The sequence below is a fragment of the Podarcis pityusensis genome, assembly GCF_964106645.2.
Source record: "Podarcis pityusensis genome assembly, chromosome: 12".
NCBI lineage: Eukaryota > Metazoa > Chordata > Lepidosauria > Squamata > Lacertidae > Podarcis > Podarcis pityusensis.
In genome coordinates, this window is record NC_138037.1 from 11,675,491 (window position 1) to 11,701,880 (window position 26,390).

General features: G+C 42.1%; 1 long non-coding RNA gene across 1 annotated transcript in view; it reads left to right on the forward strand.

The window, feature by feature from the left end:
• The first annotated feature begins 201 nt into the window (after positions 1–201).
• Positions 202–26,390, forward strand: part of LOC308459193 — a 39,585-nt gene continuing 13,396 nt past the window's right edge. Inside the window, exons 1-2 of the long non-coding RNA XR_013977882.1 lie at positions 202–401; positions 23,101–23,222. This is a non-coding gene — a long non-coding RNA (uncharacterized lncRNA). The remainder of the gene's footprint in view (positions 402–23,100; positions 23,223–26,390) is intronic.

Sequence of the window (26,390 nt, forward strand, 5' to 3'; positions counted from 1 at the left end):
AAGTTTGCCTATGCCTGGCTTAGTCATTCTCAGAGGGCCGGCCCTACTGTTGGACAGAAGAAGGAAGCTGTTGTAAGCTGCTGATTCACCCAGCAGTGTCACAAAAGACCCAGCATTGTCACGAAAGAGTTCTTTATTTTATTTATTTATTTTTACTGCCAGGGAGGGGAAGAGTCTTTCTGCCTCAGGTGCAAAAATCACTTGACCAGTTTGCTGAAGGGTCATTTGCTGCTCCACTTCAGGCAGCAAAATGTCTTGAGGGTAGCTCTACACTTCCTGTATTTGTCTTTATGGAAACGACCCGCTTGGTAAATCCTGTTTGCTGAAGACACTTTCTCTTTCTGCGCACGCAGAAGGCAAAAGGCAAAGCTGGCATCAAAACGAATGGGTCAGCCAGGCAGGTAAGATTCAATATGAGTTGCTTGTCTTTAGGATCTAAACGAGCTTTGCTTACAAGGGCTCATCCTCTATTTCCCCATGGCTGTCTCTGAATCCTTCCAAGGATTAGCATTAGGAGAGAAGCCAGGCAAACAGGGAAGGATGCAAATGGCTTAGCTGGGATTTCTCAAGCACAGCTCAGTGTCACTCAAAAGTGCCTTTAACCATCTCTGTTACAGGACTGAGATTTCCTGATCTTATAGTGCGGGTGAGATTTATTTCTCTTTGAAACAATCTCTCACTTTACTGTGGATGTATCACTATAGATCTGGATAAAACTATTGATGAAAGGAACAACAACTTGCAGGGACAGCATGACTACAGTCTGGAGTCAGATAAGCATGGTGACCATTCTCAGTTGAAGCAGCTGGTGACAGCACAATCATCCTAGTCTTGCTAGGGTAATTGACTCCTCCTAACGTGACTACTCTTCTGAATTGTCATTGTGCTTAGGCTTGATAAAGACTCACTGAAATAAATGGACATAAGTTATTTTATTTATTTATTAAATTTCTATACTGTCCTTCACCCGAAGATCACAGTGTGGTTTATGATTTAACCCCCCCCCCCCAATACATAACACAGTACAAACAAAACAATACTTAAAAGCCTACCCTAGAGATCCACCAGGAAACAGAATTAAATAAAACTTTGGTTTTTATGCTCATGGGATTGTAAGGGACAAGGAGCATATCAGCAGATGTGATGGGTGTGTAATTATGTATGCAAGTTCTTGGAAGCGGGTTGTAATGGAGATTGACATTATTGTTGGCAAACTGATGACCTTTGATGCTAAGCATCTTATACATTTTTGATGGTGCCAATGTTGACCTTACTTCTCAACAATTATTTCTATATCTGTTGGTTGCTGCTCATCTAGTGATCTCTCAAGTGTGGAAAAAGTTCACATATTTATTTATTTATTCTTGCAATCTGCAATTCAGACTAAGTTTAGCAAAGTTAACTTCCATTGAAATCAATGGGACTTCATTTAGTCTTGACTAACTTGCCCCATTGATTTCAGTGAAACTTTAGCTTAGCTTGGATCCAACCCCATGTTTCAAAATCCTTGCACTGTTTGACATCCCTACCAAAGTTGAATAATATGAACACACCCCTTTCCCAAATTCTGACTATTGTTTGGTAGTATTAGATGAAGCCTTGCAGCGGGATAATGGACAGCCTACTGAGAGTTTGTGTTATGCTTCCTTTACATTAGTGTTGATTGATAAAGTTGCATAAGAACTCCAGATATGCTGCCAATTGTTTTATTGCTGCTTTAAATTTGGCTAAAGGCGTGGGAGAAAGATGCTTTGCATGACAAGCCATTAATCTAAGCCATCACTCACCATGCAGAAACTCTGATTTTTTTACACCAGCCTGCTGCAAACTCTCCCAAAATTAGTCACAATCAATGACCATGGGTGGGTAATAGACATGTCATCAATCAGTGATTCTCCCAGGGGTAGACTATTGATGAAACTTAGTACTGTGTACTGTGCACCAGGTAGAGTTCTCACTTCTCTGATTTACCAAGGAAGTAAAACAATCGTGATGAATGAAGCAGTGGGGAGGACATTAGTGGCATTTGTCTATATGAACTCTATGGGTTCTTGGAAGGCCAGAAAGAAACTGTGAGACTGATACTGCCAATAAGATAGCAAACACATAATAAAGACTTGAATACTGTATTTTTTGCTCTATAAGACTCACTCCCCCCCCCCAAAAAAAAGTAAGGGGAAATGTGTGTGCGTCTTATGGAGCGAATGCAGGCTGCGCAGCTATCACAGAAGCCAGAACAGCCAGAGGGATTGCTGCTTTCACTGCACAGTGATCCCTCTTGCTGTTCTGGCTTCTGAGATTCAGAATATATTTTTTCTTGTTTTCCTCCTCCAAAAACTAGGTGCGTCTTGTAGTCTGGTGCGTCTTATAGAGCAAAAAATACAGTATATTATTCCCAGGTGCATTTGATAGTAGAAAGTGTGTGTGATGTGTACATATGTATGGATGTGTGTGTGTCAGAGTGTGTGCTGATGTTGCCCTGATTGCTTTTTGCAACCATCACCAGCATCTGGCCCTTGGAATCATAGACATGAAGAAATATGGCCCTCAAGCTGAAAAGGTTCCCCATCTCTGTTTGTGATTGTGGTAATGTAGGGCCCTGACCACAATGCGTCTGAGGAAGGCAGCAAAAGCATTTTAACATTTGTGGGTGTCCCCACCCTTAGCCACTGAGTTGTTCTTCCTAACCTATAAAAACCAAGGGCAGGCCAATGCTTCTGGCGATGCATTTCAGTTCCTTTGTGTGTGAAAAAGCCTGCCTTGGCTTTGGGAGGTAATAAATAAACAAATTGATACTTTGTCCCCTAAGCCTCCTCAAATATTTCCTTGGGAAGAAAATTACTTCCATCTGTTCTGAGTAGGTTGTTCTAGTGAAAGATAGACCCATTTGCATGAAAATAAGTGTCCTTGTTGTTGTGGCTAACCCTACTGAGAATCTTGTCTAATGCCACAGTTGAAGCAAAGTTCACGAGCGGTTCTCTGCAATGGCAGGGTTATGATTATCTCTGTAGAATTACCTATTTATTTATGAGCTTGGGTTATTTCATCTTAAGTAAATATACTTGACAGTTGCTGTTGTTTGTTTGGATTATAAAAAATCCATTTCTGCTGGTAAGGTGGATTCTGAGTTAATCCTGGAAGCCCTCAGAAGTTAATATTCTTAGTGTATTCCTTTCTTCACCAACTGCGCTCCCGGTCTTCTTGACACAGAGCTCACCCAGACATTTATAATGAAAGTTGTGCTTGACTGTCACAATCCTGTGCAAGCACAGAAAAATCACAGAATGTGGCACTGGATGCAGAATGGAACTCTGGGGACATGGCAACATTCCTATAGAAATAGTCACAATCACCCTTTATCCCACTGGTAGCAATAATGAATTCTTCGTGTCACACCTAGAGAACTCCACTCCACTTGTCGGTGTTATTCTCGAAATATCATCACATTCTTCTCTGTGCATCATCACAGCATATGCCAGAGAGTCGGCTTTGTTTTTAGTTAAGTTCCCCCCACCTTTTTAGTCCAATCCTCCACCGCAGATTTCTGTGTTTCAAAATAGAGAAGAAATGCAGGTGTTAGAATCAGCATAGTTTATTAAACGTAAATGTTATGTGTGATTCATCTGTATAAACAAAGCTTGCAAGGAAAAATGTGGAAGGCTCCTGTGGGTGTTTTCATTTGTGAGATGCTAAGCTCTGCAGTTGTTCATTGTTTTCTACCTAGAAAAAGAAAAATGTAATCTTTTACTTTAGGGACAGGATAGGGACTCTCCAGATGTTTTTGAACTTCCAGCCAGCATGTTCAGTAGTCAAGAATGAAAGGGGACTGAGTATGACAGACCACTGATTCTCTCTCTCTCTCTCTCTCTCTCTCTCTCTCTCTCTCTCTCTCTGTGTGTGTGTTAATTAGTAAAGGCTGGGGTCAGTACTTTAGCCAGCTTGGTTGTACATCTTGGCTAATCATATTACAAAATTCAGGATGCAAACTCCATGGCACTTTATAGTTTTCTTCCAAATTTATTTTGCTTTTTCTAGAATTTGCTATTTTACTGCTTGAATGCTTCAGAAAACAGCTTACCACCTCAAGCACTTGTGATTACTCTCCCTATCTTATCCGCTTCTCTTCTGTTACTTTCATATTCTTATCCATCACAAGCTAGGTTCTGGGAGTAAGGAAACAACTCACACTTGCAGAGACACCAACTGTGAAGTTGTATATATAGCAGGGCTAGCCAATAGGGTTTCCTCCAGATGTTGTTGAACTACAACCCCACCACCACCATCTGTGGCCATTGGCCATGCTGGTGGGGGCTGCTAGGACTACCACGAGCTGTAAATCCTACTGGGTTTATTAGGGCTAACTTCCTGATAAGTCTGCATACGACTGCAGCCTAAAGCAGATTATAGGATCATTAAGGACAGTCTCTCTGAAGATAAGAAGATCATTAATCTCCAGAGATGAAATGTTTGGCCATTTGACCATACATTGCAGTGGGACGGGAACACTAATGCTGTTTCTTTTAATGGACACCACAAATGTCTGGACAATATATTTTTCTATATTGTTGCATGCCACCCCAGTCTCTGAGCATTGCGAGATTCCATGGGTTCCAGGCGCTTACCATGTTTCCTTCAGCATGAGACACAATGGAGGCTGTGGTGTCTTTAGGATACATGGTTTATTTACATATACAGTCGTACCTTGGAAGTCAAACAGCTTAGTTCTCGAATGTTTTGGCTCCCAAATGCCGCAAACCCGGAAGTGACTGTTCTGGTTTGCGAACTATTTTTGGAAGCCAAACGTCTGATGGGGCTTCCGCGGCTTCTGAATGGCTGCAGGAGCTTCCTGCAGTCAATCAGAAGCCGTGCTTTGGTTTCCGAACGTTTTGGAAGTTCCGTTCAACTTCCAGAACAGATTCCGTTCAGCTTCCAAGGTACGACTGTATACACAACCTGATCCTATGATGGAGAGGCTTACAGCATTAAAAACCTTGCTTCCCTGGGTAGTTCTCTGCACTTTGACTAGGATCTGCAAAACCCAGTGATACCTCTGCAAAGTCTTGTGAAAGATTGTGAAATGTGATGAGGACACTCAGTGGTCTGATTAGTTGGGATCCTTCATGTGACCAGGACTGCCCTCACCCTCCCAGTCAGCTTTGTTGTCCCTCAGTAAAGAAGAAGAAGAAGAAGAAGAAGAAGAGGAGGAGTTTGGATTTGATATCCCGCTTTATCACTACCCGAAGGAGTCTCAAAGCGGCTAACATTCTCCTTTCCCTTCCTCCCCCACAACAAACACTCTGTGAGGTGAGTGGGGCTGAGAGACTTCGGAGAAGTGTGACTAACCCAAGGTCACCCAGCAGCTGCATGTGGAGGAGCGGGGATGCAAACCCGGTTCACCAGCTTACCAGTCCACCGCTCTTAACCACTACACCACACTGGCTTTTTACACAGCCCAATCTGCTATGCAGTGCTGTGATATCATCGCTTCCTCTGTGTTCCCTGATTGCCGGGGATCACATCAGGAAGCAACATAACTAGAGGTGGGGTTGCAATATTTTGAAGAGCAAAAAAGAGGACACATTTGCCGACTTCTCCTTTTAACTATAGATCTCTATGACAACTCTCATTTTACATACCCATGAAAGAGAGGGTGTGTCCTGGAAAAAGAGGACATATGGCAACCCTATAAGGAGGACAAACAAATAGTGGAAAACAGGCAAAAACAAACAAACAAGCAGATATCACCACCATTAGGGAAGGAATTTTTGGTGAACATTTTAACTCCTCAGCAGCGTATTTTCAACTCAAAAGGGGAGAATATTCTACGCAGCCCCTAATTTCAAATGCTTCTGTAATGAAATGGAAAACTACAAAGTACTCAGATATCCATTAAGCTCCCAACACAATTCTTCAGTTGCTAATTAAAATAATAAGAAGACACAGTCATGGAGCTGAAACGCATTAGCAGAGATCTTTAAAAATTAGCTAGAGCTTGAAACAGAAAATCCCTTCTGTGCCTGCTTGTAAAAGACTGGCTGATAAATGTTTACAAGGAATCAACACGGGACGGACACCTTTGTTGCCATTGTTCGTGCCACCATCATGTACAATGATGCTGGAATCCAGATTTTTCCAGGTTTGTAAATTATGCTGGGGCCCAGCAGATGAGTATGAGCTTCAAAATGGGACTCCAAAGTCATATCTTATATGGCAAATATAATTAAGGATGCATAAACACAGTGCAATTGGTCCTGGAACGAAGTATTGAAAACAGGAATCACAGAACAAATATGCACAGTTGCTGATTGCCAAGAAAAGAGAATTGGGAGGAGGCAATGAAATCACATCCTGTCTAGTGCTGAAGAGTGTTTCTGAAGCTTTATTAACGAAAGCACACCATTGAGCTCACCTAATATACACTAAATCAAAGGAGATTATAATAAGCAGCACTGCTGTATAAAGGCACCAGTTCTAGGTCACCTAGAAAAACTCTCGCTTCGCAACACCTTGGAAAGAATACAGTTCACAGTTTGGCACAAGGAGGAAGCAGGAACCTGAAACACTTGTGAATAATGAACAAAGCAATTGAAAGGGAGTTGTGTGTATCTAATTTCGATTTCTCCACCTGGAACCCTAGTTTTTTATCATTTTTAAAAACTTCTTTAATCTGAGCGTAATGTAACCAATCTCGCACTTTGTCTTTCATTTTCTCCAAACTCTGCAATTTCCAATTGTCTCCATCCTTTTCTAGTATTTCCCAATATTTTGGCCATTTAGCCTCCATATTGGGTCTTTTTCGGGCCTTGGCTTCCAAAGGTGAAAGCCACCTTGGTGTCTTATTTTCCAGCAAGTCTTTATATTTTATCCAGACATTAAACAATGATTTTCTGACAATATGGTTCTTAAAGGCCTTATTTGCTTTAACCTTGTCATACCATAAATATGCATGCCATCCAAAAGCATTGTTAAACCCTTCCAGATCTAGCACATCAGTGTCCTCAAGAAGTAGCCAGTCTTTTAGCCAGCAGAACGCTGCGGCTTCATAATACAACTTTAAGTCTGGCAGGGCAAAGCCCCCTCTTTGTTTTGCATCAGTTAATATCTTAAACTTAATTCTGGGCTTTTTGCCCTGCCAGACAAACTTAGAAATGTCTCTCTGCCACTTCTGAAAGCACCCCGTTTTGTCCAAGACCTGAAGTGTTTGAAATAAAAACAACATCCTTGGCAATACATTCATCTTGATAGCAGCAATTCGGCCTAACAAAGAAAGTTTCAATTTTGACCAACTATCTAAGTCTCTCTTAATTTCTGTCCAGCATTTTTCATAATTGTCCTTAAATAGACTTAGATTTTTTGCTGTTATGTTTACCCCTAGGTATTTTACTTTTTTAACCACATTAAGTTCCGTCTCATTCTGAAACCGTTCTGACTCTGTATCAGTCAAGTTTTTCCCCAAAACCTTAGTTTTCTGCTTATTTAGTTTAAATCCAGCCACCCGACCAAAGTCATTAATCAGTTGTAATACTCTTTTCATACTGGGCTCTGGCTTCTGCAAGGTCAAAACCAGGTCATCTGCAAAAGCTTTTAATTTATATTGTTTCTGACCGACCTGAATTCCTTCCACCAACCGATCCTCTCTAATCATGTTCAATAGCACTTCCAGAACCGAAATAAATAACAAAGGGGAAATAGGGCAACCTTGTCGTGTCCCTTTTTCAATTTTAAACTCTTCTGTAACCACATTATTAACTATCAGTTTAGCTTTCTGTTCTGAGTATATCGCCCCGATCCCATTCTCAAAACCCCGTCCCACTCCCATCTCTTTTAAATTTCCCATCATAAATTTCCAGGAGATGTTGTCAAAGGCCTTCTCCGCGTCTATAAAGATTAAAACTGCTTTTGTATTTATGTCTGTTTGCAAAAGTTCCAAAATGTCAATAATGTTCCTTGTATTAGCAAACAGATGTCTTCCTGGGAGAAAGCCAGCCTGGTCCTTATGAATTACTTCATTTAAAACTTTTTTAAATCTATTTGCCAAAATGTCTGCAAATATTTTGTAATCCACATTTAAAAGAGAGATGGGACGGTAGTTCTTAAGTTGTGTCTTTTCAGCTTCCGACTTTGGTATTAATGTGATAAACGCTTCCTTCCACGACTCCGGTGCCCTCCTCCCCTCCATAATTTCATTGCTGACCTCCATCAAAGGTTGTATCAAATAGTCTTTTAATGTCTTATAGTACTTGGAGGTCAGCCCATCTGGTCCTGGAGATTTGCCAAGTTGCATGTTCTGGATGGCTTGTTCGATCTCCTGTCGTGTTATTTTAGAATTCAGGATTGTCCTATTTTCTTGTGACAATTTAGATAGTCCGTTTTTTACCAAAAATTGTTTAATCTCAGCATCATCTTGCGGCCCTTGGGTGTATAATTTTTTGAAATATCTCTGGAAACACTTTCTGATGTCCACTGGATTCTGAATGTTTTTTCCATCAACCTCTAAGTTTGTAACAGTATTTAATCTTTGTCTTCTCTTCAGCTGCCAAGCTAGCAGTTTTCCACATTTATTCGCCGACTCAAACGTTTTTTGTTTCATTAATTTAACCTTCCATTCAATTTCCTGATTTATCAATTTAGAATATTGTGTTTGATAAAGTTTAATTTCTCTCAGAGTTGGCTGTGACTTCGGATTCACTCTTAATTTTTTCTCTAATTCTTTTATTTTATCCAAAATCTTATCTTTTTTCTCATTTTGTGTTCTTTTCTTTACTGCATTCTGTTGTATCAAGAATCCCCTCATTACAGCTTTGCTTGCGTCCCAGATTATTCTTTTTTCCACCATATTATTCATATTTATCTCAAAATAGTCCTTCAAAACTTTTTGGGCCTTCTTGGTAATTTCCTGATCTCTAAACAAATTGTCATTCATCTTCCATCTAAAGGATCCAGTTGGTAATAGTGTCATATCCATCTTTACTGCATTATGGTCGGAGCAGGTCTTTGGGCAGATTTCCACTTTTCTGACCTTAGGTGCCAGGCCTCTAGAAATCCATATTTGGTCGATTCTTGTCCAGGTCAGTTGGGCTTCAGAAAAGAATGTTCCCTCTCTTCCTAGTGGGTTCTTTGTCCTCCAAATGTCAATCAAGTCCATATTGTCAGTCATTTCAAAAAAGGTTTTAGGTAGTCTGCCGTCTTTTGTAACATTTTGACTTTGTGACTTGTCCATGTTAGTTGATACGACCCCATTCATATCTCCCATCATTATGATGTTGTTGTAGTCTAGATAGTCCAGCATTGTCTCCTGCAACTTCTTGTAAAATTCCGATTTCCCTTCATTAGGTGCATAGATTCCTAATATCAGCAGTTTCTCTCCTTGATATTGTATCTCAATAGCCAAAATTCTTCCATGTTCATCTTTAAATAGGAATTTAGGTGACAGGCTCTCTTTTGCATATATCACCACACCTCTCTTCTTAACTTTGTCGGACGATACAAATTCCTGGCCCAATCTTTTGTTTATTAACACTTTTCTGTGGAGCCTCGTCACATGTGTTTCTTGTAAACAAATAATGTCCAATTGTTCTTTTTTTAATATATGAAATATTTTCTTCCTTTTTTCCGGAATGTTACAACCATTAATATTCCAGCTCAACAGTTGCAGAGACATCCTGAACCATCTGGTTATTTTTCAAGGGGTGGTATCTTCTCAGGATCTTCAGGTTCCACAGATGCTGATGTTGGTACTGGCGTTGCCTCAGGCCCAGAAGGTAGTTCAATTCCTTTTTGAAGGTCCTCTCCGTATGTAGACAGGAATTTGTCTCTCTCTTCCAATGTTCTTACTTTAACCTTTCTCCCTCTAAAGGTAAAAGATATTCCTTGGGGAAATTCCCACCTGAATGGAATTGCGTTGCTCCTTAGTAGTTTAACAAGTTCAGAATAGGCGGCTCTAAGATCAAGCAGTAGTCTTGGGATATCTTTATAAATTTCAATTCTTCTATCCAAGACCTCCAGTGATTTTACAAAATGTAGTCCCAAAATCTTATCCCTTTCCTCCTTTGATCTCAATGTTATCAAACAGTCTCTGGGCCTCTCCTTCTTTATGAATCTTCCAAGTCTGAAAGCTGACACGATTTTAAAGTCCTTTTCTTCCAAGTTCCAGAACTTGGAGAATTCTTTGGTCAAAAACTCAGTTAGATGTCCTTCTTCTGCCTCTTGTAGTGATCTAATCCTTAAGTTGCTCTCACGGTTTCGCAGTTCTATCATAGAGAGATAAATCTGATGTTCCCCAACTTGTTTAGTGAGTGGTCTTACCTCTTGCTCTAAATTTTCTAATTTTTGTCTAGTGTCCTCAGTCAATTTCCGATTTTCTGCTGAGGCCTCCGTTAACTGTCCAATTGCTTGTGCATTCTGTGCCACTTGTGTGGTTAATTTATTTAGACATTCTGTGTTTTTGTCAATCTTTGCTGATTGCGCATCCACTTTCTTGTCCAAAGCTTCCAATTTTTCAAAAATTTTGTCTAGAACAGAAACAGATGCTCCTGAGGCCATATCTTCCAATTGTAACTGCTCTGCTTCGCCCTCTCCCTCCACTTCTGAGGGCAAAGTAGGCACAGATGATCTACGTGTCTGTGAGGCTGAGGTTAGAGTTGTTAAAGTTGTTTGTTTAGCTCTCCCTCTTTTTCTTGTGCCACTCATTCCAACGTTATCTGTCAGTCAAGGTCACACTGAGTTATTCCCATGGGAATGGAAAGGTCCAGAGCAAGCAAACAGCAAGGGAATCGAAAGTAAAAAGCGCATGTAAAGTCACTGTTTTAGTCCAATCCTCTAGAGGGAGCTTAATCTGTCTTTCAGAGTCTAATTTAATGTCCAAGAACCTTCAAGTACAAATATTTAGCAGAGTTTATAAGTAGTCACTTTGTTGCAGACAGTGCTTATTTATCTCCAAAAAGAATGTTTCAAATTTAAAAGGTCTCAATACCCTCAGATTGTTTCAAGTTCCAATATACAGTATCCAAATCTGCAGTGCTGACAGCTCCCTTAGTGCTCAGGCAGCTCCTGACTCTGGGTTTCACCTTCTAATTTGTAATCCAATAAAAGGAGGAAAGTCAAGTGCAAGTAAAAATCCCAAATCTTTAGCTTAAAGTCTTTACTTTAAGATGCAAGTTCAATAGATGCTTAGATCTGTAAAACTTAAAATCTCTTTCTTTCAGCCTCCACTCCTCCAGCTAATTGCTTTTTTCAAGTTCAATGGCTGCGGAAGACGGACTTCCTGCTTCCACGTCTCTCCGCTTTCAGCCAAGTTCAAGCCAATTTAAATTTTCCCTTTAAAGTCTCAAATTCAAGTGACTCAGTCTTTTACTCACAAGTTAGTTGCTTTTTCGTCCGAATCCGTAATTTAGCAGGAAAAGGGATCAGCGCTCACCGACAGTAGCAGCGCGGCTTCACTCCTCAGGCTGTGAAACAGCTCTCAGCGCCGCAACCCCCCTCCGCGCTCCGGAGCCCCTTACGGGGTTCCTTCTGCACTTGGAGGATCGCTCAAGGCGCCCACCGAGCCTCAAGACCCCAGGCTCTTGCCGCCTGGGGTTTTCCAGAGTGGGTCTCCGCTTCGCCGTAGCGGACGACCCGTTGCCTGCGGAGCCTCCTCTCCCGTTCAGAAGAGGACCGCCATTGCCGTTCGCGCCGCCCCCGGAAGTAGAAACAGAATTGTTAGAACCAAAGATTAAGGTACTTTCAAGGATGTATAACTTGCTGTTGAAATGGAATACACAAGATGAAACGGTTAAATCGGCTATGATAAGGTGGGCACAGGACATTGGGCATAATATCATGTTTGAAGACTGGGAGAGGTTGTGGAACAATGGATTGAAATTTACTGCATGTAACGCTCTGAAAGAAAATGTAATGAAAATGATTTATAGATGGTATATGACCCCAGTCAAACTTGCCAAAATTTACCACCTGTCTGATAATAAGTGTTGGAAATGCAAAGAGTGTGAGGGAACGTTTTTCCACCTCTGGTGGACTTGCCCTAAAGTGAAGGCGTTCTGGGAAATGATTTATAATGAACTGAAAAAGGTATTTAAATATACCTTCACTAAGAAACCAGAGGCCTTCCTTTTGGGTATTGTCGGCCAAGGGGTGGCAAAGAAGGACCAGACATTTTTTATGTATGCAACAACAGCAGCAAGGATACTTCTCGCAAAACATTGGAAAACTCAAGATCTACCCACACTGGAAGAATGGCAGATACAACTGATAGACTACATGGAACTGGCTGAAATGACCGGCAGAATCCGTGACCTGGGAGAAGAGAGGATTGAGGAGGACTGGAAGAAATTTAAGAACTATTTACAAAAGTATTGTAATTTGAGTGAATGCTAAACAAGACGCTAGATCAAAATAACTGAGCACCACTAAATTTAGAAGTTTTTAAGAAAATAAGTAAGATTGTGAAACTTAGCTCCTTTTGAGAATTATAAGATTATGAAATATAAGGGATATAAGAATTTTAAATAAGATGATAAATTGCTGACAAAACGTTATAACGATGAAAATGGGAGCGGGAGATGTGAGGAAGTCTAAAGAAAATGTGAAAATATGTTAAGATCAATGTTACATTGTTTATTGTGTTTATTTTTATTGTAAAACTTAATAAATTGCTTTAAAAAAAATAATGAAATAATTAAAGCCACACATCTAAATGATAATTAAAAAAAAATAAAAAAAAAAAATGAAAGGGAGTTGTGTGTAGGTGTTTTTTTTATTATTATATCTTAATTGCCCCAAGACTGCATGGTTAATAAAGTTGAAGGGCTTTCTTCTCAATCAGTATTGATGAAACACCTCGAAACTAACAGTCCCTGTAGGCTCAATAACAGACACGGGAAACACATTCCATTCAGTAAGCTCTACTTCAAAGAGAAGCCTGCATTGCAGGAGAAGAAGAGGGTGGAATCACTGCAAATAAAGATACATCAGTTCTGCAAGTTGCGTGTGGGAGAAGTGTGCAACTGGAGGTTTCCAACAGGGGACAGCTGGCAGTCATGCAACTGTGAAAAGCACACACATGGAGGAGGGTTCACAATCCACTGGACAAGGGAGATCAGCAGTGTGGAGACCCCAGAAACAGAAGGGAGAGATTGTGAGCAGGCAGGCATAGGGGTCGTGTTTCACTATTTTATCCAGGTTGCCCCGAAGCCTTCTGTTGTTGTTGTTGTTTAGTCGTGTCCAACTCTTCGTGACCCCATGGACCAGAGCACGCCAGGCACTCCTGTCTTCCACTGTCTCCCGCAGTTTGGTCAGACTCATGTTTGTAGCTTCGAGAACACTGTCCAGCCATCTCGTCCTCTGTCGTCCCCTTCTCCTTGTGCCCTCCATCTTTCCCAATATCAGGGTCTTTTCCAGGGAGTCTTCTCTTCTCATGAGGTGGCCAAAGTATTGGAGCCTCAGCTTCACGATCTGTCCTTCCAGTGAGCACTCAGGGCTGATTTCCTTCAGAATGGATATGTTCGATCTTCTTGCAGTCCATGGGACTCTCAAGAGTCTCCTCCAGCACCATAATTCAAAAGCATCAATTCTTTGGCGATCAGCCTTCTTTATGGTCCAGCTCTCACTTCCATACATCTGTTTTATTCTGTTACCAGAGTCCAATGGTTGGCCTTGTCCCCATGGCTCCGTCCCACCTCAGAATGGACAAAATTTGATGGGAGAGGCACCATTGGCCTTCCCCTTTGATGTCAGGGGCTGGCAGGATGCTGAGGAATATGCACTGGGGAAAGGGAGCCTGGAGTCGGACTCAGAGGAAGGGTGGCAGTGCTTTGTAGGGGCCTGTACCAGCCAAGAAGCAAGAGTTGGAGGCAGGGGAAGGTCAGAGCTAGAGGGTGGAGCAGAGGATGGGTTGGAAGAAGAGGAGGAAGAGGCAGGTTGGGCAAGTGAAGGGTCAGGTGCTTCCCCTACCTTCTGCATCACTGTATCCCAGATCTAGGAGGGAACTGAAAAGGGAGGAGCAGAGGAAGTTTCCACACAGATGCAGTCTCTAGCTGCCCATCGAGTAAACTGGGGGAGGGGAGAGGAATGGTCCCCTGTTGCTGCAACTGCTCCATAGAGCATAGACCTGGGAATAGCTGCCTAGCTGTCAGATTGATGCGTGTAGATACCCAGAGCTGTAGAAGCGGCTGTGTTGTTTTTGACAGTAAATACTTAACTATCTGCTGTGCACATTCCTTTGACTGAGAAGCACCCTTGACAGTTGGGCTCAGATCATACATCTCTCGCATTGCAAAGGAGCCACTCTTCCATCCAGGTATCCTAGGAGAGGGATGGGGGGAAATCGCTGTGGAGTATTTCCCACGAATAAATCAGGCTTCACATCAGAGGAGCCGTATGAAGTGGAGATGCATCAGAATCAGCAACCACACCACTCATTCCATGCCATGATTTGCTCTTTTAAGAACATTTTGTTTATTTATTTCACAAAAGTTTATACACCACCCAAAACAGTTTACAAAAAAACCCTCAATAAACTCCAGTAAAAAAAAGTTTTAAAAAAGCTATTCAAAACAATCAAAAATAATTAAAATCAACAATAAGCTAAAAACTGGGGCGGTTCAGCCAGCAGAGCAAGAGACTCTTTATCTAAGGGTCATGGTTCAAGCCCCACATTGGACAGAAGATTCCTGTATTACAGGGGGTTGGACTAGATGACCCCCGTGGTCCCTTTCTGTACACCCTTGTACAGCCCACGTCGTCAGCGCCTGCATGGGTTGGGTGTCGGGAGCACCTTCTCCGATCTTCCGATCACAGGAACGTAGGAACAGCAACACAGCATTCCGGAGGAATAGGTCTTGGTGCAGTGGACTCACATTAGCTCATGTGAGCACCTCAAATGCAGAAGAGTAATGGTGGCAAAGCTTTGGAGGTTTTGTTGCATACCTAATTTATTTCTTCTAATTAAACAAATAAAAGAACATAACAAACATGTACGAGAGAAACAGCTCTCTCATACTGCCATCTTGTCTCTAGACAGCTCAAAGAAGAACCACACAGTACTAGGGACAGAAGTCTGGAAAAGTAGCTTCTGCTCCCACCTTTCTCTCAGACAGAAAGTGAAACAAACATGATCTGGTGATCCTTGCAATGGGAAGGATGAAAATACTGACAGTCCCTTCCAATTCTACAGTTGTATGATTCTACATTGCATGTATGAAAACATACGGCGACATTCTGCATGTTTGGAAAGTGCCTTCAGCTGGCCGCAAAAGAGTACAGTGAAGGAGCCTGCCTGACGTCAGAAGGTAGTGGGTTTCAGTTGGTGCAGCCACACTAAAATATCAGTTTCTTATGAATTCAGAATGAGTGTTCTATGTCACCTGCAATCGTGCCAACCTGCAAGGCAATCTTGCAGGTCAACTGGTCCCAAGCTGTTAAGGGCTTTATATACTGATTGTAAAGGGATGCGGGTGGCGCTGTGGGTTAAACCACAGAGCCTAGGACTTGCGGATTAGAAGGTCGGCGGTTCAAATCCCTGCGACGGGGTGAGCTCCCATCTCTCAGTCCCTGCTCCTGCCAACCTAGCAGTTCAAAAGCACATCAAAATGCAAGTAGATAAATAGGTACCGCTCCGGCAGGAAGGTAAACGGTGTTTCTGTGTGCTGCTCTGGTTTTGCCAGAAGTGGCTTAGTCATGCTGGCCACATGACCTGGAAGCTGTCTGTGGACAAACGTGGCTCCCTCGGCTAATAAAGCGAGATGAGCGCCAGAACCCCAGAGTCGGCCATGACTGGACCTAATGGTCAGGGGTCCCTTTATCTTTATACTGATTGTAACACCTTGAGCTTTGCACAGTAGCATAGTAAACTGCCCCATGTCTAGTCAGATCATTGGTCCATCTAACCCAGTACTGTCTGCATGAACTGGCAGTAGCTCTCTGGGGTTTAAAAGAGGCGTCTTTCCCATCTCTAACTGGAAACGCCAGGAATTGAGCTTGCACTGTGTTGCTGAGCCAAAACCCTTTCCCCTGTTGCACACTTCCTCATTAAGGGACCTGCCTCCTCCTCTCAACCCCAGCGATATGTTCAGAAAGCAGACAAGTCTATTTGCGGGCTCATTCCCAAAGTATTCCCCATTCTTACTTTCTGGGTTCTAATTGCGTTTCAGATTGTGTGTATACATCACTAATATTCTGTATCTTCATTTTCTGGCCTGTGTAGTAATTGAGCGTTCAGTCATTGTTCTGCCCTCTTTTCTGTCAACACTTATTAAAATGAAGCAATTAGCTATTGTCTTAAATGGAGTTTAGAGGTACGGCTCATTAGTTTTAGGCTCATTACAATTAACTGGGATGATAAATGTAAAATCCCTTTATTGCGGGCCCCTGTGTAGGAAAGTTGCAAGGCTTGATTATCTTGCGTAAATGTTAATTCAGCACAGAGTGCGCTGCAAGTAGCGTTTTCTGCTGGGCCTGCTTGCTTTATGGGGGGGGGGGGGTGTTCTGTAACACAAATGCTATTAAAAGTACTAAATCTCAGGTCCTCCTTGCCAGGGCTAATGTGCACATGGCAACCAAAATTCCATGCGCTGTAATTGGGGATAAATTCAGTCTAGTTTTAATTTTATTGTGAACCTCCTCACTTCCTGAAACGAGGCATGGGCCAAAAACACAGCTATCCTTCGAAACATGAACTTTCTTGGCTTTTGCAATGCAGCTCTCTGGCCAAACAAATATGTGAGTGCAAATATTTATATAAGGGGAAAGGGAGCATTTTAAAAGATTATATTTGTGCGGTGGGGGGCACAGAAAAAAGCATTGCATTAAGGGTACGGTTGCCACATTTCAAAAAGTGAAAATCCGGAAACAAATTCCGGTATGCCTGGAAGATCCTAGACGTATGGCAGCCCAACATTAAGGGAAATTGCTTGCAAAAATCTCTATGCTAGGAGATATGACCACTAAAATCCTGATGAAAATTTGTGAGGACTTTAAAAAAATAAAACGAAATCACAAACTAGTGAGGAAAGGTGGCCGATGTTATTAAGACTGGAGAAATGAGAAACTGAGACAAACATGACTGGAACATTTGTCTATTCCTAACTGCTAAGATTTGAGTGTTCTGGCGGCATTCAGTCTTTTTCATCTCCCACTTTATTCTTTGCTCTTAAGTACTCTGCATTCTATTTTCTGTTATTTTATTTTTTTAAAAAGTGAATTATTTTGTGGTGGTTTTTTTTTTTTTTTTTGCAGTGTTCTTGCATAATATTGCAGGTTATTCGTTTATAGGATTAAACTGGTTCCTGGGTATACCAATGCAAAATGTATACCTTGATCTCCTGAGTTATTTGGAGCAGATTAGCAAGGGTTTCTTGTCTCGGTATTTTAAGTACTTACTTCCCATTTTTGGAGCCTTCATTGAAAGCCTTTTTGGCTGAAGGGTCAGGATATAAATCCTGAAAGAAGAGAGAGAGAGAGAGAGAGAGAGAGAGAGAGAGAGAGAGAGGCATAAGAGTGCTAGATCAGTCCCCTAGACCTGTTCTCACAGTCTAGGTTCTCACAGTCTAGGTTCTCACAGCCTATAGAAAATCTGAAAGTAAATTAGTAATACCAGGCTGCTCCCCCCCCCCCGCCTTTTCTAAACCAGACTGCTGTTCAAATGTGGTTTCAGATCTTGGTTAGCAAAGTGACATTAAGCCACAGCTCCCCATTTCAAGTATAAGGTGGAAACATCGCTTTAAAAGTCCAGGACAGGAGTGCCAAAGCCGGCAAACAAGGGAAGGATGGGGTAGAAAGTACAGTGGTACCTCAGGTTAAGTACTTAATTCGTTCCGGAGGTCCGTTCTTAACCTGAAACTGTTCTTAACCTGAAGCACCACTTTAGCTAATGGGGCCTCCTGCTGCCGCCGCGCCGCCAGAGTAAGATTTCTGTTCTCATCCTGAAGCAAAGTTCTTAACCTGAAGCACTATTTCTGGGTTAGCGGAGTCTGTAATCTGAAGCATATGTAACCTGAAGCGTATGTAACCCGAGGTACCACTGTATGGGTCCAGAGCTCAGACGTTATGTCTGAAATAGAAGGAAGCAGGTAAACTGACAGTATGTAAAGGATGCATATATTGATTTGCATAATTTATAGGGCTGCAACTTGATTAACTGAATATTCATGTGAGTTTTAGCTGGTGAATCTAGCACACCGTTCCCATCCATTTGCATACGGATAAAAACAGTATTCCTGGAATGAAAAAGCATAGGAACCTAGGAAGTTGCCTTATACTGAGTCAGATGACTGGTCCATCTATCTTAGTATTGTCTACACGGACCGGCAGAGGCTCTTTGGAACTTTCAGGCAGGGATCTTTCCCAGCCTTACCTAGAGATGCCTTGGGCCCCCTCAAAATTTTCAAGGAGGGGCCCCACAGCAACATGTACACGCTGTGCGTTCACACCACCCAACATGCTCACTTCACTCACATATGCTGCACAAGCCACAGTGTGCACACAACACGCAAGCGGGCCTTGTGGCGTGTGCACATGATGTGAGCAAGTCACATGGCGCAAGCCCCCTCAATCATGGGGACATGCTGGTTTGCCTGTGTGTGTCATAGCTGTCAACTTACAGATTTGAAAATAAGGGACCAGCAGCCTTGAAAATAAGGGATCAGCAGCCAAAATAAGGGATCAACAATTACTTTGATAAAATACATATTTTGTTGCATGCAAATGGCTTTAGATACCTACTAGGTCCATAAATTACCATATAGCATATATTCAACAACAAAAACCAGCAACAATTTGTTGTTGACAAAGGACAGCTGGACATAGAAAGGGCCCCATTATGTTCAGTAGCTTATTTAAGGGACATCATCAATAAGGGACAGCAGCGGGACATGGCGCTGGGATAAGGGACTGTCCCGCCAAATAAGGGACGCTTGACAGCTATAGTTTGTGTGTGTGTGTACACACACTCCAATTTAATAGTCTTTATACTTATACTTAAAGTACTCTATCCCAATGCAACAAAATAGGCCTCTTAACTTGATTTTCTGAAAGAACTAAGCAGTGCTGAAGATGTGAATGAGATTTGCATATTTTCATGTTAACGTTTCTGGCTGCAATCTTGCCTACATTAAGGCTTCCTAAATCCCAGCAAAGTCTCTGAGATTTAAGCAGTCAAACTGTGCTCTGGGTTACAACCAATTCCTCATTTCTAGAGCACTGGTACAGTGCAATTCCGCTGCAGCTCCATAACAATCTCTGTGTGGTGCATTAAACCAGGAACGACAGTCACAAGGCCACCCACAAAGTTTAATTGCTGAGCATGGATTAGAGCCTAAGGCTGCAATCCTAAACACACTGATGGGGAAGTCAGACCCATTTGCATCCCTTATACCAGCTCAGACTCTCAGTCCTTTTGCCCAGTATTGTCTATCTTGGCTGGCGTCAGCAGCTACCCAGAGGCTCCATTAGAGAATAGTCTTTCCCAGCACCTGCTCCCTGACTCTTTTAACTAGAGATGCCAGGGCTTAAATTTCTGCAGGCGAAGGATGTGCTCTACTACTGAGTGTTGGCTGCTTCCTCTAACGTGGGGTCCTTCTTTTCTCCTAGTGTCTGGGTTTGTCTGGAAATTGAATCCAGGACTTCTCACATCCATAGTGAGTAGCATGCCCCTAGATGAACAAATGGGATTTACTTCTGAGTAGTAGGGTGGCCATGTGTCCTACTTTGCAGAGGACAGCCCTCTGTTTGAAGCCCTCCTCTCACGAGCAGGAGCCTGGCAATTGACCATCAGTATGGTGAGAGAGAGGTGACAGCTATTATTTCCAGTGCTATTTTTCTAGCAAAGAAGATGCTGGAACTCACTATGAACACCTCCCTTGTTCTCTTATAATGGCACCCACCTGAGAGGTTCCAGAACGGAGTTCTGGTGACTTCCAGCTGACAAAAAGCCCTGGTTATTTCTAAGTTTGCATCTATAAAGTACCATATGCAAATTTCTTGCAAATTGGTGCCATCTTTTGTCTGCTTTTCTGTTGGTGGTAATAATCCTCTTTTCGTTTTTTGTTTTGAGGCAATACAAAACCAGCCACCTTACTGAGTAGACAAGTATTTGATACAGTGGTACCTCGGGTTAAGTACTTAATTCGTTCCGGAGGTCTGTTCTTAACCTGAAACTGTTCTTAACCTGAAGCACCACTTTAGCTAATGGGGCCTCCTGCTGCTGCCGCGTCGTCGTGGTGCGATTTCTGTTCTCATCCTGAAGCAAAGTTCTTAACCTGAAGCACTATTTCTGGATTAGCGGAGTCTGTAACCTGAAGCATATGTAACCTGAGGTACCACTGTAGTTGCAATTCTTCAACCAACAAAAACCAACATCCTTTATGTTCCATGTGATTTGCAGAAGATTCTGACCATGCTTTTTTGGATGTAATATTTGAGCTGTAGTGAATAGATGCCACTTCAGAGCAGATATTAGCCATTTGAGCTGGTCAGATCTTCCCCCCTCCTCAAGGACAACTCTGTACAAAGATTTACCTTTCAAAAATTGTGTTGAGCACAATTGCTTTTCTTGACTGCTGCAGTGCTGGCACTTTTTCTACCCCAGCTGCTGCCTCTGCTCTCTCTGCATTAATCAAATGAGTGTTCCCACCCAAACAGGACTCACATAGTGAATGGGGTATTAATTGCAATGCTATGGAGAGTTCACTTGCACCACTCAACGTGCCACTGAGAGCAAGCAATGGCAATTGAAAGCAGGTGTAAGTGAGGGCAAAGTGATTGAAGCAGTGCAGAAAGTTCAAAAAACAGTAGAGAATAGCCACAATTCCTGCTAATGATGAATACTGGCTCTGCCAGAATTTGACCTCCCGTACCTAGTGAAAAGGCAGATTTAGACATATTTAGAGCATCAAAGCATCGTTGCGCTGTTTCAATTATGCATTAGCCTCGACTTTCTACAGGGTCCATTCAAGCACTCAGTACTGAAGTGGACAGCCTGATAGCTTTGAATTGCTATGTGCTTTTGTGAACTCCTAAGAGCTTGTCCCATATGTATGTGTGCACAACAGTCTTCTAACAACATGTCTGTTTAATGCAGGCCCGTGCCTGGGTTTGTTGCATCATTGTCAGATAATGCTGTTTCTTGAGATGTGTATTGTCCATTTCAGTATTCTGTAGGCAAGACTAATGGAATGTAGCCCTGATGGTGGGGGATGTCCCCCCACACTGGAAAGGAACTGGAACATGGTGGACATTTTAGAAAAACACATAACTGAAAGGCCCTTTTTATACCCATAAGTACCAGAGGTACTGAAAAATGATCTTGGTTGCTGGGATCCAACTGCTGCATCCTCACTGGAAACAAGTTTCTAGAGTCATTTAAGCCCAGTAGCAGAAGCTGAGCCTTTGGTCATTCCCAAAAGCAAAAGCATCATCTATTGCTTCATCATCTCCAAGGCTGCCATTGGCTCCCACTTCTAATAATAATTTGTTATTGGATTTTGTATTTTCCTTATACTTCTGATTTCCCAAGCTCTTCTAGCTCAAGCCAGTCCCAGTGCTGATCATTTATGCTGAGCAAGTGTGGACATCTCAGCCCCGATTCATCTGATCCTGTCCACCATAAAAAAATTAATGAGTGTCCTATTCCTCCCCTTATATAAAATGCAGACTAAATTGTTGGTACCTCTTTGATCCATGATCAGCCTCTGAAGCAATGCAGAACCCTTTCCTCTTTGCTGGGAATCCTCTTTGTACCAAGTGAACGGAAGTCCCCAGAGCCAGTTCCACCTGTAAGCTTCCACCTGACATGTTCTGTGTTGACTACAGAATGCATTTCTGAATGCCCTGGGAGTTCCTCCCTTCCCTGCCTCTCGCACAAGGTGACTAAGGAATGTGTTTCAACAGATATAAACAAGAGCCTTCTTTTTTATTTTTCATTTCCGAAATATAAAGACAAAAACACAACACAGACAAATTTACAACATGTAACTGCTAACAGAAGGCAATGTTCTGGAAAAGAGGAGCCCCTGGCTCTGTGTGGGTGGCAAGAAATTTCAGGGGAAAGACTTATTGCACCCCTTCCAGAAAGGGAGCTGTGTTATGTCTGTTGCAGCAGAAGCAAGAACACATTTATTATGGCCCAAGCTTTTATGGACTAAAGTCCATTTCATCAGATGCATGAAGTATTATCAGATGCATGGTTATCCCTCTGGAGCAGTTTTAGGGGAGAGGGCCTCCAGCAGGGAGGAATCACTGAAAACTGCTTCCCTCTCCACTCCACTGATGGAAGTCTTACTGCCAGCCAAGTGACACTCCGACACACAACGCTTTATCCCAATTCTAGCCACGTTCATCTCTTCATAATATTTGCATGCTGCTTTCCCACAAAACCAAATCATGCTCAAAGGAAACAGGAAAGCATTTCAAACAAACATTGCAAAAACAACTTCGTAATAACATAGCAAAACAATAGCAAATTTAATAATGTGCAAAAAAAAACCCCACCCCACATTGCAATACTATTGATGTAAATAATGTGCTACATTCAATTGCAAAAATAACAAGGGAGCTTCGCAGTTTCACCTTAGTCCAAGAAACAACCCTCTTGAGATGTTGCTCACTGTCCCTCTCCTGCAGCAGCTACAGGTGCAAACACTGAACCACTTGATGAATCACAATTCAGTAGTTTATGGACACAAGGTGCACAAAACCTTATGCTCTGATATATTTCAGGGCTGGGGAATTTCAGGCTCTGAAGCCAAATGCTGCCATCCAGGCTTCTCTGCCTGCCCCTTGGGACTCTCCCCAGGCCATGCCACACCCCTCATGGGCCTGGCTCCACCTGCTTGTCCTTGAAATGTGATCATGCCTCTTACTTGAGGTGGTGTAGTGGTTAAGAGCGGTAGACTTGTAATCTGGTGAACCAGGTTCGATTCCCCGCTCCTCCACATGCAGCTGCTGGGTGACCTTGGGCTACTCACACTTCTCTGAAGTCTCTCAGCCCCACTCACCTCATAGAGTGTTTGTTGTGGGGAAGAAAGGGAAAGGAGAATGTTAGACTCCTTCGGGTAGTGATAAAGCGGGATATCAAATCCAAACTCTTCTTCTTCTTCTACTTGCCAGATGGAGAGAAGTGTGTACAGAAACCTCTGGATTAAACATGGGTCGAATGCAGTTTACGTACAAAAGGAAGAATTTCACCTGTTGCTCCAGCCACTTCTTGCCTCTGGCCATACCCACTACAAGTATGTGGCCCCTGGAAGCTTGCCTATGTTGGAATGTGGCCCTTGAGCTGAGAAATATTCCCCCCTTCTTGATATATTTGTTAGTCATGTCACAAGATTCTTGCCAGATTTGCTGCACCAGGGCAACCGCCCTGGAGATAATTCCTATAGATATTTATTTCACTCCTGAGAGTTTCTTTTCCTCACACGTCTGCCTTATTCTTTTCTAGATGCAGATGCCAGGAACTACTTTGTTATTATAATAGCCCACATGTGCTGTATTTACAATATATCCCCATACAAATGGGATCCACTGATTTGCAGGATTAGATGGTGACCCTGCTTCATATCCCCTTCTAAACCAAGCGAGTGAAAATCATTACCGACTATCCGTGAGATGTCCAAAGGGAATTGAGTCTTAGCAGCCTCATCCGAGTCCCTAATGTACTCTAATCCCTAAACAGGAAGGTTGAGTTGCATTGATATGACGCAACGCTCTGGATAAGTAGGGAGATCACAGCAGCAGAGGACTTGCAGAGCAAATCCTACATCTCTTGTGGAATATATTTAATCAAATGAAGGAGAAAAGCAGTGGCAATAATTCACTTTTCCTGCAATGTTTCTGCAAACCGCCATGATTGAAATAGAAGGGAATGTTTTCTGATCTGACTCTCACAGGGCCATTTCACACTTTGCACAGTGCAAACCCGGGTCTGCCACAGTCAGCCAATCCTAGTTTCATAACACCTGTGTTTATATATGTGGCTGCATACATAGCATACATTTAATGCATATTTAAAGCACAAACCATTTGTAATTGTACTCTGTGGGAGTTAAACTACAGTTCCCAGGATTATTTGCATGGCTATGTGCTTTGAATGTGCTGCACAGTGTGTACACAGTCTGTTTGTCTATAGATCCTTGCAGATTATCTATTTATTAAGCATTCATTCTGATTTGCTTATGGAGAGGTGAGATTATGTCTGATCTTTTCTTCTTCTTCTTGATCATTCATTCTGATTTGTCTGCATGGTGTTTATTTGACTATGAGGCTGCATTTATCCCGATTTGCCTGTGAGGGGTGTTCACAAATCTTCCTGTTAGTCATTCGCTCACCCTATAACTTTTCAATGCATTTCCCCATCACTTTCCAAACTGCAAAAAGTCCAGCTTTTTAAAATGTAGATTTGTTGTGCTAGGACAACAGAGCACCTTAATCCACTTCAAACGCATAAACTGAAAGCTCTGGTGTGCACTATTGCAAATATTAATATTGCACATCTTGAAGCAACTGGATGCATAAAAACTGACTGCTTTTGGACCGAAGCATTGTCCAGACCCATTAGATATTATTCAAAACTTTACTTGCAGAACTTTCTTCAAAACAGAACACAAACATCAAAGATGCATCCAAATAGTTCCATACAATTTCTTGTGCTGTCCAGCACAGGCTCAGCATCTTAAAAATAAAATAAAATTTCAAACACACCTATAAGCAAAGGTGTGTCTCCTTACAGCCTCCATTTTGCCTGAAGTTGCATGCTCTTGGAGTGAGTTCAGTTATCACATCTTACTCTCACAGAGGCTGAGAACAAAGACTAAAGGCAACTTTAGTTTGCAACCAAATACCCTTCTTCCCTGATCTAATGTTAAACACTCACATGTTATCTACCAGAGAATTAGTTATCAACCCATTAAGGAACTCAGAGACCACTTTTTGGTTTTCTTTAGTTTCAAGGGTATTTTCCAATGTCAAACCTTTCAGCAATACACATAGCTATTCCCCTTTCAGTGTCAGTTAAATAATTACACTTAACATGCACTCAGATCCCTCCTGCAAAATATTGACAGTTGGAAGGCACTACAGTGGTACCTCAGTTTAATTACTTAATTCGTTCCGGAGGTCCGTACTTAACCTGAAACTGTTCTTAACCTGAAGCACCACTTTAGCTAATGGAGCCTCCTGCTGCTGCCGCGCCGCCAGAGCCTGATTTCTGTTCTCATCCTAAAGCAAAGTTCTTAACCTGAAGCACTATTTCTGGGTTAGCGGAGTCTGTAACCTGAAGCGTATGTAACCTGAAGCGTATGTAACCTGAGGTACCACTGTATATGTTTGTCAGGATCTTTCCCCACCAACACCTCTTTTTCAGGACTTTTGATAAACTATGATGATGTTGTTTTGCTGTCTGTGCGCTACAACAGCTTCCTTCTGCTGTTCTTGGAGTGGAGGGGAGACTTTTGTGCATTTTTCTAAATTCCTCATATGTTTATGTGAAAGTGTCCATGTTCTAATCTAATATTTACTTATTCTTGTTCTTTTGAAAAATGCTGCAAGTCATTTGTATAACAAGCAACTAACCTGTTTTATAAACATATAAATAAATTCCAATTTTGGCCTTTTAAGATGGGCATTACATGCAACGTTTTTCATTATTTTATTTTGCTCCTTAAAATATTGCTGTAAGCTGCCCTGAGCACTGTGCATGCCGTGGGAGGGGAGGACATAAATAATCTGAAACAGGCATTAAATAGTCTGTGAAGAGGCTCAAAAGCTTAAACTGAAAGAGAGAAGATGGAAGCAAACTGATCTAAATTTCCCCAAGTAAGGCTAGCAAAATATCTCAGCAGGGAAGGGGAGTTGTTCACATATCGCAATCTGGGACCCACTGAAAACATGGAGGTTCTTTCCATAGTCACGGCTAGGCTCTTAGCATCCCCTTCCTCTTTCCTACCACCACTGGGTTTATATCTGAGAGTCTGCTGCTGGTGAAGAAATTATCCATATCGTGTGAACAGCTGGCGTGCCCTTCTGGAACTAGAGATACTGCTGGCACCTAAAGGGGAATTTGGAAGCAAATTTAGATGCACCTGCTTAAGGAAAAATACCCCAGGATTTGCTGGGTTTGGAGCATTCCACTAAAATTAATGGAAATTTTCAGGAAGTTCTGCATATCTCTTTGACTATACAGGAAGGCTCCAGCATTAATGATTTTTTTCCCCTGCATTCTTTCCCTAGAATTGTTGTCTATTTCTCTTTTGAGGCAGGAACAGGATGCTGTTCCATGGCATGTATTGACACTTCAGCTGCTCCACTGCATGTTTGTTTGGGTTTATTTTTTATTTTTTTTTGCTCTGTATCAGATCCAAGATTATCTGCCTCCATCTGCTATCTGTCTATTTTGGCAACAT